The sequence below is a fragment of the Tursiops truncatus genome, chromosome 21 (assembly GCF_011762595.2).
Source record: "Tursiops truncatus isolate mTurTru1 chromosome 21, mTurTru1.mat.Y, whole genome shotgun sequence".
NCBI lineage: Eukaryota > Metazoa > Chordata > Mammalia > Artiodactyla > Delphinidae > Tursiops > Tursiops truncatus.
The window spans coordinates 34,545,387-34,560,712 of NC_047054.1; the positions used below are offsets into that span (position 1 = coordinate 34,545,387).

The 15,326-nt window shown below is 40.3% G+C and overlaps 1 protein-coding gene across 10 annotated transcripts in view; it reads left to right on the forward strand.

The window, feature by feature from the left end:
• The window catches only part of PSD3 (pleckstrin and Sec7 domain containing 3), a 571,362-nt gene that overhangs the window by 379,849 nt on the left and 176,187 nt on the right, over window positions 1–15,326 (forward strand). The gene's annotated exons all lie outside the window — the stretch shown is intronic.

Here is a 15,326-nt window from a genome sequence, read left to right on the forward strand (position 1 = left end):
TCCAGATATTAAGATTGTGGCGTGGGTCAGTTTTCTAAAGAGCCAGTTTGTGGAAGACAAGGGTGAAGCAGGGCTCAAAATGAAATGATAGTGGAGAAGTGTTGGTTGGCACATTGATCGCGTTTTAGTCTCAGAAAGGTTGCCTTGACAAATGACTTGTCAGTGCAGTGTATTTTTAGAACATCAGGAATACAGAGACAGTGTGTGTGATTTTATCGTTCAGATAGGTCCTCTTGCCTTCCCTCCTCTGCTTTCCCCCTAATATGTGGAGGGCAGACCTGGTCCTATTACACTACATCTTTAGCTCATTCAGAGCCTCAGGTGTATGTAATTGGGAAGAATTTCTTCTTTCATGTTCCTTACACATATGTATGCTGATGCTGTGCTGCCATTATTCACTTGTCTTTTTGTGACTGTCTGTAAGATAACATCATCTCTGCTCATATGAGATGTGAAGGGGGTGATTACGTAGTGAAATGGGCATTTACTACATGCAGTATATTCTTGAGATTCTTCCCACCACCATCTGTGTGAGCAGGGTACTCAGAAACACTCCCACTCCACAGGTTTAAAAATGGAATAATGGAATCATGGGACCACAAAACTCTGGGGCTGTAGATGTAGATGATTATGCTGGAGACTCGGAGGTTTGATGTGTGCAGGGGAAGCTTCAGGAGCAGAGCTCGGTGTCACCCGGTCTCCTCACAGGTCCCTCCCAGCCGCCGTCTGTGACATTTACCTATTGAAAGACTTTGGTAATAACGGGTGCCCTCGAAATATGGTGGGGGTAAAGGGAGGGGGCAGAATACCTCATATGACTTTAAGAAACATGTTGGCTTCTTACCCACTCCCTTAGGCTGTGACACAGTGGGATCTAACACCATCAGTCATTAGCAGATTTTCTAGTTAGAATGTCTTCAGATGTAACTCTTTCCTCCTTGTATTTTTTTTTTAAAGCTGTAGCTTTAGGAAGAAACATGTGTTTCTTCGTCCATGTGTTCACTGTCCTGTTAATGTGACCTGCCTGGGGATGTATTGGTTTCTACTGGAACTGTTAGGAGACCTCCTGTGGTGTGATGACTACTGTTTCCTGCTGAGATAGACCTGGATGGCTTATTATATTTTTAAGTAGCTAAGTGTATGTGGGCAGGTATGTGATTCTTAACATGGCTCTGATTAGCTTCTATTAAGAGTGCTAAGAAGCATGTTTAGGTTTTGTTTTAATATGGATTGTACCTACAGTATCAGACCATCATCATCTACCAACAATCCCGATGATAATTTAAGCATTGTAATATTAGTCTATTTGCCCAGAATTATGGTTGTGTACTGTAATGTAGGAATCTAGCATACATGCCAAATGGAAGGACGCTCTAACTATCTTCTCTGTTTGTCACACAGTACAGGTTCTTCTGTTTGATTTGATTCTATGCAAGAGAAAGCCAAGCATTTTGGCGGGGGAGGGGGAGTATTGCAAACATAGCAAGGAGAGAACAGCATAAAAGACTTCTGGTAGAATTGTAGGCAGTAGGCCATCACATGGTACTTTGGAGATTATAGTCAAATTTTTTTAAATTATATTTTTTGAGGCATAGGAAGTTCTGGAGGGTGCATTCACCCACTATCTCACAAGAGATATTTTTATAGCATTATGTAGTCTTTTAAAATTAAGCCCCAGAAGTAACTAACAGAAAATCATTAGAATGGGAAATTAGATAGATTAAACATAATCTTTCACTAACCATTTTTGTTCCCTAAATGAGGTAAACTGAATAACACTATAGGCTTATACCCTAAATGTACGGAACCAAACTATATTATAGATATGTATAAATACATATCAACATGAATTCCTGTCCACAGTGTACATGTTTTACTCTGGGGGTTAATAATCAGAATTTTCATTCACCTTACTTTTTTAGCACTTAAAAAAGTGCTTCTTTTTTAAGAAGCTTCTTTAAAAATGGAATAATGGAATCTTGCTTCTTCCTGCTAATCATGTAAATAACACGTTTTCATTATCTGACTCTTCATCCAAAATGCAAGATATCTAATCTAATGATTAGAAGAGATACCATCACCACTGCCTGAAAAAAAAGCCAGTAAGGTACCATTAACTTGGGGTATGCTCCTGGGACTTACTTTTGTGTCTCTGGAACTCTGGCGTTTTCTAGAATAGGTGCAGTCATTGTGGTCCCTTGTCAAGGAGCTGGAGCTATGTAACATGTTTTGTATCCCTTGAAAGCTTTAGAAGAACACGTACGCGTTTTGTGGAGAACACATGCGTTATTTAAATGTCTTAGTGAAGTCTGACTTTGATGTGGCTCTTTATCCGCTAAGGGCCTGCTGGTGGAAGGGTACCCATGAGCTCCTGGCCGTGAGGGGGCGGCCCAGCTGCTCGCTCTGCTTCTGACCCAAGGAGCATTTCGGGTCGGTGTCTAAAGACTGGCACTCCTGAGTCAGGCGTGCGCCATGGAAGAAGATGCCGATCAAGCCTTGGTTCTGCCACACGTTTCCACATCCCCCTGGAAATATAAGTTATTTCAGCACTGCGCAGTTTTCAACTTGAGTAAGCCAACTATCGGTTTAAAACATAGACCTGTAAAAGCTCATGTTGACAATATCGCTTTCTCCTTCCCTGTCTCTTGCCAACTACACTATGCATTATAGATGAGGGGGTCTCAACGGGACGCTTTTCTATTGTGGTTGTAGGTCAGTGTGACGCGCATGGTTGACTCTTAGGCATTTTTTAAGAAATAGTATGAGGCTAGAGATTAAACCAGGAGTTCTTTGGTTGGTTATCATCTGGATTCAAGCGAACTGTTTCAAGCTATTCAATAGTACAGCAAAGAAATCAACTTCTCCAACAGTCAGATTGCAGAGCAGAACCCCTGGCACTTTGGGTGGTGCCAACTGAAAACGGGGGCCTTTTGCTCTGTGCTGTGACAGCATCCCTGTGGCGGGCCGGGGTTTTGCTCACTAGTCAGCAGTGTGCACCTAGACAAGTCACTTCTCCTCCCTGACACTCACCCATAAAGAGCAGGGGTTGATGAAATGATACCCTAGTTCTGAGCAATGTTAATTTTAGAAACCTTGTGGGGATTGGTGATGGTTATTCCTCTGTATGAGGAACCTAAAGACTGAGCTAGATTCAGGGAAGGTGAGTTTATATATATTTTGAATAAACCTCTTCCTGTGCTTGGTGTTAACCGTAAACACATGAAAGGAAAGTGGAAGGGCCTAATTCATTGCTTTGCAAAACTCGCTGCAGTGGTGTGAAAGACACCATCAACTCTGTCCTCTCCCTTCTGCAGAGGCTTTGCTGTAGTATTGTTAGGTAAATGTTAATCATTTCTCCCTCTGGGAACCAAATCTATACACGAAGGAACCTGGAAGAAATCATTACCGTGCCCCTTTGCGACCTGAAGTTTTTCTTGAGAGGTTTGTGGATTGTCATTCTTGACCAGATCTCTTTTTGTTCTTTAAACTAAGGCTTAGAGCCTGGGAACGAGATTCTGGTTCAGTGGGTCATTTATGTCTGCCTATTCCAAAAATGTATTTCTCATATAATATGGAGAAAATCCTTAGTCATAATTTGGAAAGTTTCCTGCGAATGTCTTTTTGTATTTTTTTATTCTTAAATTGAAGTAGAACATCTTTTAACCTTGTAGATTCATCCTTCAGTTGGATCCTTTCAGAAGGACAGTAGATCTAAACTATTAGAGCCAGAATATGAAGAACATCTCGCATTACTAGTTATGACCCTGGCACATGAGAGAGTCTGAGAGGAGGTGTCTTTCACAAAGTAAATTTGGTTGTGCAAAGATAAAAACAGTTTTATCTCCAGACTCTCCTTTTCTTATATCGGCTCTACTGTCTTCACGCTGGAATCACTTCTTGTGATCCAAGAAGTTATGCTTTTCCCTCAGGTGTGATTCTGAGAAACTAATACATTTTGATATTTTAACGTGGTCTTTACCCAGAGGAGGCCTTAAGATACCTGGCCCTTCTGGAAGGTAATGCTGCAGACTACGTAATTATCAATAGTTGTTTAACCCTTTTCAGACTTGACTCAGCCTTGCCTCCAAATAGAAGCTTTCACCACTTTTAGTTTTATTTTAAATTCTAAAGCTAGCACAGTGATACTGGTTTTTGTTGTTAGGTTTGTATTTTTGGATTTTCCTCCAGCCCCTAACTCCCCCTCCCCTCACCCCAAGTTGTTTCTGAATTTTTCAGATCCTGCCAGTACTTTCATGTAAATTAGTACCTTTTTAAAGGATGATTATTTAGGACATTCAGCAAACTATGCTTATGATGGGGTGACACCTGTTGACCCTTGAATGTAATTAAAAGCGGATCTTCACTATCCTCCTATTTACCTATTTTCATTTGCTTAAGGTGCCCGTGGTTTTGTACTTGGTTTGAGTGTCCTTAGAATAATCCCAGTGTCACACTGCATCCAGCTCTGCTGCACTCGTGCCTTTCTGTTTGAACACGTTCTTCCAGGGATGGTGTACTAGGCTGGTGTTTCAGAGCTTCCAGGAAGTATTTGAACATTGTAAAGAAGATGCTGGTCTGTGTCATCATTCCTGGCAAGCTAGTATATTAGCCTTGTCAGAATCAAGGGAAGGGAAGAAGAGAAATCTGTGAAATAGTGTTAAGATGGGAGTTACGGGAGAAAACAAAAAAAACTTGCATTTTTAAGATAGTCTTTGTTGAAGATGCAAGGAGGTTAGCATGGCGATAACCTGAAGTGAACCCTCAGGAGCCCTTGTGTGGGAACATGCATGGTGACCAGATGTCCTGTGTTTCCCAGGACGATGCCTTCCTTTATTGAAACCTGTTGTTAGATTATGCTTGGTTGCCTGGTTTACATTTCAGGGGTTGCATTCCGCTTAAGGACTAACGGGAAAATTTTGGAGAATGTTTTTTATTTACTCATGCATAGCGATACAGAAACCATGAGCAGCCGGGCAAAGTAGCTCCTCCTCAGTAACTTATGGGGTTTCTCTTCTATCTTTGGCTTTTAATTAAGATTTTTGAGCATTATCTTATCTTCCAAGCAGTACACTCTTTGAAAAAATCTGGTCTACCACGTTCTGATGGTACAACATTTTGGTTTACACACAGATCATCTGATTTCAGTGGGATTTGTATTTCTACGTAGATTACTCGGAATGCTTCATGTCAGAATTTTCAGGAAAGTACTGGGTGAGGCCCTCTTCCTAGCCTGGCTCATCCCCTGACACGACAGGGGTTGCAGCCTGCAGTGAAGTGTTGGAACATGAGGTACCCAAGGCAGCTGGAGACATCAGTATACTTGTAATCGCTCTATTCAGATCTGGCAAGCCAAGTTTCTTTTTGACTCCAGTAAATCAGGCGAGAGTATGCAGCTCTCCCAAGCCCAATCGCTGGTCTCCTCCTTGCACCCAGGTGCGGTTTAGTGGTGTCAGCCTCAGGTCCACAGCTGAGAAGCTGACGGGGGTCTGGAGGGGCTGACAGCGGGCAGGGGAGCCCCTCCAGACCCTGCACCCGCAGTAGCCATGACAAGGGCGTCACTTCCTACTGAGCTTTTTATTAGAGCTGTCTCCTGAGACTTCACAGCATAAGTAAACCAGAAGGTTTGAGGTCTAGTTCACTAGCTAGACCTAATAGACAGAAAAGGAAAGCGCTTTGAGCGAAGAAGTTCTCTCCTGTCACTTAGAGGCACTGATAAAGTACCAGCTTTGTACTGATTTATGACAGTTTTCTTCCTCAGAACACTTTTTGAAAAGCAGTTAAAATAGAAAGCTCTCCAGAATGCTTTTATTATGATTGGGCAGTGTTTTGAGGGGGTTTTTGTATGCCTCATCAACCCCCTGCTGTGATGTCTGAGATCATGATTAAATGGTATTTATATGCTGCAAAAGCATAACTCTTAAAATTAAAATTTAAGATAACAAATGTGCTTTTATCCCTATGCCTACATAACCCCACTAAAATGACAGTAGAACTCACAGATCTTCAAGGACACAGAGAATGAGATAGATTCCCTGAAGATGTCAACAAAATTCAAAAGATGGAAAGACTTGTTAACCGCAGAGAGAGCTGAAACTCAGGTGCCTGCAGACCTGGAAGCCCATAGAACACAGGAAAGGCATAGGAATCAGAGTCACTGGCTACCTCTGAGGGCAGTGGGTCAAAACAGAACAATCCCTTAAGTCCTTTAAAATTGGTTACTGGACCCTCTAGATGCCTTCCCCTGCTTTGCAGAGCCTAGTGACCATATCCCCCATCTTCTGCAGCTCCTCTCAGAGACTTTGGACTTAGGAAATCAGGCTCAGTTGAGGCCAGCAGTGGGATTCCCACATTGAAAATAGGCGGGTTAAGTGAAAAGTACACACATTTCACAATGGGCAGTCTCTTCCTTCTCTCCTCACCCATCTTACTTGAAGTTACTGGAAGAAGAGAAGGCATGGTGTCCAGTACACAGAAATCTAATAGCAGAGAGTCAGAGGGGAACCCCACGATGATAGTAAAGGGGAAGCCCCAGAACAGCAGCTCTGCGGGAGATAGAAACCGACCAGTTTGTTTGTTCGTTTGTTTATTAGTTTGGTTGTTTTGGGTCTTAGTTGCGGTTCTTTGTTGGCAGCGCGCAGGCTTCTCTAGTTGCAGCGTGCGGGCTCCAGAGCGCACAGGCTCAGTAGTTGTGGTGTGCAGGATAAACTGACCAGTTCAGATTGGAGTGGGAGAATAGAGGATTCCAAGGATGCTTCCAGCAGTGTCACTGAGAGAATACGTGAAGTGTTGGACCATATGGAGAGGAGATTCCCCATGTGGTGATGAATTAGAGATAGGCTCTTAGAAAATGAAGTCAGCAACAACAAAATGAGGTCATGATTAACATCGGGAAAAACAAAAAGTTCACAAAGAAGCAACTGTGGCCTACTGCACACATAGCTCAGCAGTGAATTACATCTGCCTAGTCATAACAAGGTAGGCACTGAAAATTGATGTACCTCTAAATTGTGATTGTGATATAATTTTAGTGGGAGGATCGGGAGTGGAGGGGGGAGTAAGAGCATACTGTGTGTGTGTGAGAGAGAGAGAGATGGAGGGGGGGAGAGGGAGAGATGGAGAGATGGAGGGGGAGAGAGGGAGAGATGGAGGGGGGCAGAGGGAGAGAGGGGGAGAGAGATGGAGAGAGAGGGGGAGAGAGATAGAGAGGGAGAGGGAGAGATGGAGGGAGGGAGAGATGGAGAGAGGGGGAAGAGAGATGGAGAGAGGGGGAGAGAGATGGAGAGGGAGAGATGGAGGGGGGAGAGGGAGAGATGGAGAGAGGGGGGCGAGAGGGGGGAGAGAGATGGAGAGAGAGGGGGAGAGGGAGAGAGATGGAGAGAGAGAGAGAGAGATGGAGAGAGAGGGGGGAGAGAGTGGGGGGGAGAGAGGGAGAGAGAGAGAGGGAGAGAGATGGAGAGGGAGAGAGATGGAGAGGGAGAGGGAGAGATGGAGGTGGGGAGAGGGAGAGATGGAGAGAGGGAGAGAGAGAGAGAGAGAGATGGAGAGAGAGAGGGAGAGAGAGAGAGAGAGATATAAATGCTCTTCTCCAGAGCTCCACAGTTGAAAGTCAGTAGTTCATACTGAAAATAGAAAAAAAAAAAAGGAGTTGAAAGAGGTTAACTCTGGATAACAAAAATCTGAAGTAAATAAATCAAAGGATTGTTATTCATTACATGCCTTTTAGTAATTTTAATTATGAAAATGATAAACATATTCCTTTGATAAAAGTTTAAAAATGAACAAAAAGGAACATGGACAACATATATAAGTACACATGAGACTGGAATAATTTCCATTGACTAGAATGGTTTGTGTATCTTAACTTTGTGTTTAGCAAATACCAAATAATAGGGACTTCTTTTTTAAAAATTTAATCTTTTCCCAGACACTGTATTCTAGCAGCTATAGGACTAGACCGTGTTCTGCTGCTGGTTGCTGTCAAAGTTTTCAGTCTATAGTGAAAATGTTAGTGAAGGTATGGTCCTTTCTTGGGAAACAGTGCTTTGTCTTGAGGTTGTCCTTGTTAATTATTTTGATGGAATGATGGCAGTAGAAGATAGTGTTTTGTTTTATTTCCTCACGTGACAAAATGAAAATCTGGCAGTTCTAGGTGGGTTCCCAAACCTCTTTTCAAAATTTTCCTATTCGTGAAATCCCAAAGCCTGGCAGCCACTGGATTAGATTATTTAATTTAGCTGTATTGATTGTTTTGGATGAAATCTGTTTCCATTTGGTTTGTCTTCATTACTTTGTCTAATGCATGGAAATGACAGAGAACAAATGCCATGCCTGATGTTCTCTCTAAATGTCAGAGTCCCCAGGAATCATTTTTATAAGCCATTTATAAAAAGAACTCTGCATGTTACTCAGCAAACAGTTTTTTAACTGTGTACATTAACTTTATCATCATGTCCATAATCATTAAATATAATTGATCATTTTCTCAGGTGTTTAAAAACTTACTGCATGTAATTTACGAGGTTATTTGGAATTTGTTTTCTTTATGTACTAAAATTATGAAGCTTCCTTTATTATGGTATGTGCCTGCCACTTCCCAACAAGTAAGGCTTACAACAAGAGGGTCTAATAACAGATACGGCAGGTACAATCCAGAATCTTCTTTGAAAATATTGGTTATTGTTATATTTTTCAAAAGTATGGCCCAGCTATCCAAATCCAGACAAGTTTTTGATAGATAAATCAGAGGATTCGCGTATAAGAATTAAAAGCAAAATCAGGAGATGGCTATGAAGGCAATGAATTTGAAAATCATGATGCTTATACAGGTCAGAGAATAGTTACATATGCTGAAGAATACTTTGGAAGTTAACCTTAACTCTTATGGAAGAAGGTGGTGATTTACTAAGACTATCATTACATTAACTTTTTCCAAGCTATCAGGCTCTGACGATTGCCACATTAAATCACATCTACATAATGTTTTTGGACATTAGTTTTTAATGCCCACATTTGTTTGAAGATGAAGATCTTTTCAGAATATATGTTGTAATCTTTCCATTGGTACTTCAGTGAATTCCTCTTCTACCTGAGATACATATCCTCTTCCCAGGAGGGTTTTGACGTAGTCACAGCAAGTCCATCTTGGGAAGGACAAGAGGTGTAAAGCAGTGAATAAAAACCTGAGCTCTGGAGGCAGGTGGTCCTATGTGTGAGTTCCAGTTTTGCCACTGGAACTCTGTCACCTGGGAGAGTTGCCAGATTTAGCAAATAAAAGTACAAAACACCCAGTTAAGCTTGAATTTCAGGTAAGTAATAAATAATGTTTAGTATAAGTATGCCTCATGCAAAGTTGGGGGGTGGTAATACCTATGCTTGAAAAAAGTTAGTCACTGTTTATCTGAAGTTCACATTTAACTGGCCTCCTGCATTTGATCTGGTACCCTACAACCTGCAGCAAGTAACAATCTGCCTACTCTATAGCTTTGAGATCAGTGAGATGGAATAAGTCATACTTATTTCATAGGTTGTAGAGAGTTAAATGAAGTAGTACATATAAGTGCTCAGCATGTAGCAGCTCAATAAATGTTACCTGTATGGATCATATCTTCTCAGTTGTCAGACACCCAGCCTGGCATGTCCTAAAGCGCGACTGTAGCTGCAAACAGTTTTAGCCATCCAGGTTGGAGTTCTCTTGGGAGAATAGTATACTAGTCTGAGTGGTCAGAGACGTGTACTCTTATTGTTGTAGGTTTTAGAGGGAGAATTATATAACAGATTCAAGCTCCTCTGCCCCGAAGTGAAGACAGGAAGTGAAAGCCTAGATTTTTCAAGGGAAAAAAAGTCAAGGAAAAAATGTGAAAGGCTTTGGAATCAAACTGCCTATGATTCCTTTTTGAGATCTCCCACCTAATAACACTCTCTTTACCCTCTCTGCACCCCCATTTTCCTCATCTGTAAAATGGGAATAATACCCATGGGTGGTGGTGAAGAGGGAACAATGTCATACATGTACAGGTCCCGGCACTTGTTAACTACTCAGTAAATGTTGTTGCCATGTTTGTCTATAATGCCAAACTGCCAATTTGATTCAAAATAAGTGATTCTCCCCAGGCCCAGCATGCTTGGCATGGGGAATGGAATGGATGGATTCTGGATGTTTACTTCAAGTGTCCTGTAAAGTCTTGAGTAGGACAAGCATGGGCTGTATGTAACAATAGTACCTTTCATTCATATATTGCTTTACAAAGTACAGATGTTTTCATATTGACAATTTGATTTCATCCTCACGATTCTATGAGGTAGATTGTTGTTATCTTATCTTTACTGATGAAGCAACCAAAGGCTAGTGTTAGTGGCCTAAAGTCACACAGCTGATGGAAGGGGCAGGTTCGATACAAGTGAACTGATTTCTAGTCCACTGTTCTTTGTTCTGTGCTGTGGCCTCCCTGATGGGAGTCATGGTGTCAGGGTCATCATCACCGAGGTCCTTGTCTTCTCAACACCTGTTTCTTTAAAACATGCCGTGGTCAAGACAATTTATGAGGTATCGTGGGGACTAAAGAGAGGCAGAGTCTTGATCACATGTGTGAGGAGTTTAAAATATAGTATCTAGATTTTTAGTTGAAGAAGTAAAGCATTTATGGTGTGGTAAACATTCAAATGGTACAGAAGTTTATCCATAGAAAATTCTCTCTACCACTCCATTCCCCCAGTTGCCTTCTACAAAGGAGATCTCAGCAGTGGTTTCTTCTGTATCCTTTCAGAGATGTAGTGAGAGCAAACGTAGATACATTTTTTCCACAAGGTAGGAACATACTAAACAGACTGTTTTGCACCTTACTTTTCCCCTTTAATCGCATATTCTAATATAGCTACCCCAGTTTTAGCTTAAATGACTTTAAATACTAATGGAGAGCAATCTGTCTCTGGTGCCACTGTTGAAACTGTCTTACCCAATTTTTTATTTGTGCTTAATGTGTGGGAAAATGGGCCATCCTTCTCCCACAATTTAGGAAATTGGTCTGATACATCCCCAGTCTGCACTGCTGCCCCCCCAAGCCCGGTCACACCACCCCTCACCAGACACCGCCAGTCTCGATGCAGCTTCCCTTGCTCTCTTCCAATCCTTTCTCCACTTGGTGGCCAGGGCGACCTTTAAGTACATGAATTAGAGCAGGTCACTCTACTGCTAAAATGCCCCAGTGGTTGCCCAACACACGTGGAATTAACCCTTGTTTTCTGGTCAAAAACCCTGTGTGACGCGGTTACCTCTTTGTCCTTGTCAGGGCCCACGTCTCAAGCCACCGTGCTCTAGCCATGGTGGCCTTGTTAGTTTCTCAGACCCACCAGGTTCAGTTATGCCAGGAGCTCTTTCCCTTTATCTTCCTATGGCTGTCGCTTACACCCTAAATTTCCTTGCAGAGAGGCTTTTTCAACCATCCAGTCTAAAGCTACTTTTTGAGTTATTGTTACCTTATTTTAGTTACCTTATAATAATTATTTGGCAGCCTCCCAGAAAGTGAATAATCTTTATTTGTTTTCTTATTCTTTTACTGTCTGTTTCTACCCCCACTAAATCTAAGTTCTATGCCTGTGTTGTTCACCACTGGGCTTTCAATGCCTGTATGAGTACCTGACAACCTGCCCACCTGACAGGTAGTAGAGACTCAGTTGACTGAATGTATGAATGAATGAGTGAATAGTTTTAAGAGATTTATTTATACAATATCGTTACAGTTGTTACAACTGTTATGTTATACTATACTGTTCATGTCCCAAATATGAACTAGTCTTCTAATAGTTATAAAAAAATACTATTCTGTATAAGTACTTATACTGTATACAATACTATTATAGAAAAAAATGCAATCTTATCATTGTTTATTAGTTATAAAAAATACTTTCCCCTGACCTATCAGCATATGTTAGGATAAAATATTTGTTGTGGTTACTGTATGCTAGAGCAATACAGTGAGTCAAGCAGGCATGCCACATAGGCAGTTGGAGCACACAGGTGACAGAGATGCATGACAGGTTAAACGAGAATGGAATGAATAACCGTCAGCACAGGTACACTGTTTTCTCAGGTAAGAACTCAGGATCGTGGATATCTTTCCTTGTGAAAACATTACTTTTAAATAACTAAATAACAAGTCCTGAGCTGATATAACAGAAAGTAAAAGGCAAAGAAATGGAAGAATCTGAATAGCGTTGTTCGTTTTTAAATTTGTAAACTAGCGTCTAGTAAGTTTTTAACAACAAAGCATTTATTGAAGTTGTAAAATCTATTGCTCAATCTATGTTAACTTAAAACATTTTATATATACTGTATATATACTACGTTATAGTATGGTATATATGTCAGTATTGCATCAGGATTAAGGCAGACTTTACAAGCACAGACTTTGGCTTCAGACAGACCTGTCTTCAGATCCCCAGCTCTGCTCTATGACCTTTGGCAGATTACTTAACCTTTATGAGCATTAGGTATGTCATTTCTAAAGCAGGGATAATAATACCTCATTCATACAGTTGCTGTGAGGACTCAGATTAAATAGAAATAACTCTCTTAGCACGATGCCTCACGTAGTGTGGCCTCATAGATGGTTATATTATTATCTATCATCAGTGGAATATCAGCCATTGAGAAATGGCTAGAGCATCATCACAGAGTTAGAGAAATCTCATCAAGTGAAACATCCAATATCCAGAAGTGTTAAGTCTCTAAATCATAAACCAGGAAGTTTTGCTGTATCTATTCTCTATTTGGGATTCTCATTGTTCTTTCCCAGCAGTTTTCTGATAACTTCATTCTAATCAGAATTTCAACCCTGATGTCCTGTTGGATAACAGATGTGTTTAGTTTGGCCCACAGTGGGGGTTTTTTTTGTTTGTTTTTGTTGCTCTTTTTGTTGCCACACTTGAAAATTTGTGAGCCTTGAGTAATTTGTACTTCTGAAAAATAATAAGAGCTAGGCATAGTGAATCCACACTCCCACCTGATTGAAATCAGGCTACAGCTGAGTGTCACCCGCCCCTCTAGATCAGGCTTTCTCTAATTCCCAAGAGTATCTCCCTGGCTACTGTACTCAGCTATGTTACCTGCTTGCTGATGAGTCTTAGTCAGTTTTTTGATATTGGACCAGCATTTAGACTTGATATTCAAATCAACTCATTAGGATATGTTTACAGGTTTTTTTAAATTGAGGTATAATTGGCATATAACATTATGTTAGTTTCAGCATACAACATAATGATTTGATCTTTGTATACATTGTGAAATGATCACCCCATAAGTCTAGTTAACACCCATCACCTTACATAGTTACAAAAAAATTTTTTCTTGTGATGAAGACTTTTAAGATCTCTGTTAACAGCTTTCAAATATGCAGCACAGTACTGTTAACTATAGTCACCATGCTGCACATTACATCCCCATGACTTATTTATCTTATGATTGGAATGTTGTACCTTTTAACCCCCTTTGCTCATTTCTCCCACTCCCCCATCCCTACCCCACCCCTCTGGCAACCCCACCAATCTTCTCTCTATATGAGCTTGGGGTTTTTGTGTGTGTTTGTTTTAGATTCCACGTATATGAGATCACATGGTATTTATCTTTTCCTTCTGACCTATTTCACTTCACATAATACTCAGAAGCTTCATCCATCTTATTGCAAATGGCGAGATTTCATTTTTTATGGGTGAATAATTTTCCTTTGCGTGTGTGTGTGTGTGTGTGTGTGTGTGTGTATTTGTGTATATGTGTGCATGTGTGTATGTGTGTGTGTGTGTATGGGTGTGGAGAGAGAGAAAGAGAGAGAGGAAGCAGTTTATCCATTTATGGACCCGTACATTGTTTCCATATCTTGGATATTATAAATAAAATAATACTGCAGTGCACGTAGGAGTCCATATGTCTTTTCAGTATATGTTAAAATTAGCGTTTTTGTTTCCTTCAGTAAATACCCAGAAGTGGGACCGCAGGATCATATGGCAGTTCTAGTTTTAATTTCTGTGAGAAACTCCATACTGTTCTCCATAGTGGCTGCACCAATTTACATTCCCACCAACAGTGTATAGGGGGTCCCTTTTCTCCACATCCTGGCCAACACTTGGTATTTCTTGTCTTTTTGATAACAGCCATTCTGACAGGTGTGAGGTGGTGTCTCATTTGGTTTTGATTTGCATTTCCTTGATGATTAGTGATATTGAGTATATTTTCATTTGCCTATTGGCCATCTGTATGTCTTCTTTGAAAAAATGTCTCTTCAGATCCCTTGCCCATATTTTAATTGAGTTTGTTTGTTTGTTTTTTGTGATCAAGTTGTGAGTTCTTTGTATATTTTGGATATTAACCCCTTATCAGACATACTGTTTGCAAATACTTTCTCTCATTCAGTTCATTGCTTTTTCATTCTGTTGATGATTTCCTTTGCTGTGCAGAAGCCTTTTAGTTTGAATAGTCTCACTTAATTTATTTTTGTTTTTGTTGCCTTTGCTTTTTGTGTCAAATCCAAAAACTCATCACCAAGACCAATGTCAGGGAGTTTACTGCCTATGTTTTCTTCTAGGAGTTTTATGGTTTCAGGTCTTACATTCAACTCTTTAATCCATTTTGAGTTAAATTTTGTATATGGTGTAAGATAGTGGTCCAGTTCCATTCTTTTGCATGTGGCTGTTCAGTTTTCCTAACACCATTTATTAAAGAGACTTTCCTTTCCCCGTTGTATAGTCAGGGCTCCTTTGTCATAAATCAATTGACCATATATGTGTGGACTTATTTCTGGCTCTCTCTTCTGTTCCATTGATCTGCATGTCTGTTTTTATGTCACTATCATACTGTTTTGATTACTATAGTTTTGTAATATATTTTGAAATCCGGGAGTGTAATGCCTCTAGTTTTTTTGTCCTTTCTCAAAATTGCTTTTGCTATCCAGGGTCTTTTGTGCCTCCACACAAATTTTAGGATTGTTTTCTTCTATTTCTGTGAAAAAAATGCCACTGGAATTTTGGTAGGGAGTGCATTGAATCTGTAGATTGCTTTGGGTAATATAGGACATTTTAATGATATTAATTCTTCCAATTCATGAACACAGAATATCTTTCCATTTATTTGGTCATCTTCAATGTTTTTCATCAGTGTCTTATAATTTTCAGTGCATAGGTTTTTCACTTTATTAAATTTATTCCTACATATTTTATTCTTGTTGATGAAATTATAAATGGGATTGTTTTCTTCATTTCTCTTTCTGATAGTTCATTATTAGTGTATAGAAATCAACAGATTTCTGTATATTGATTTCATATCCTGCAACTTAATTGAA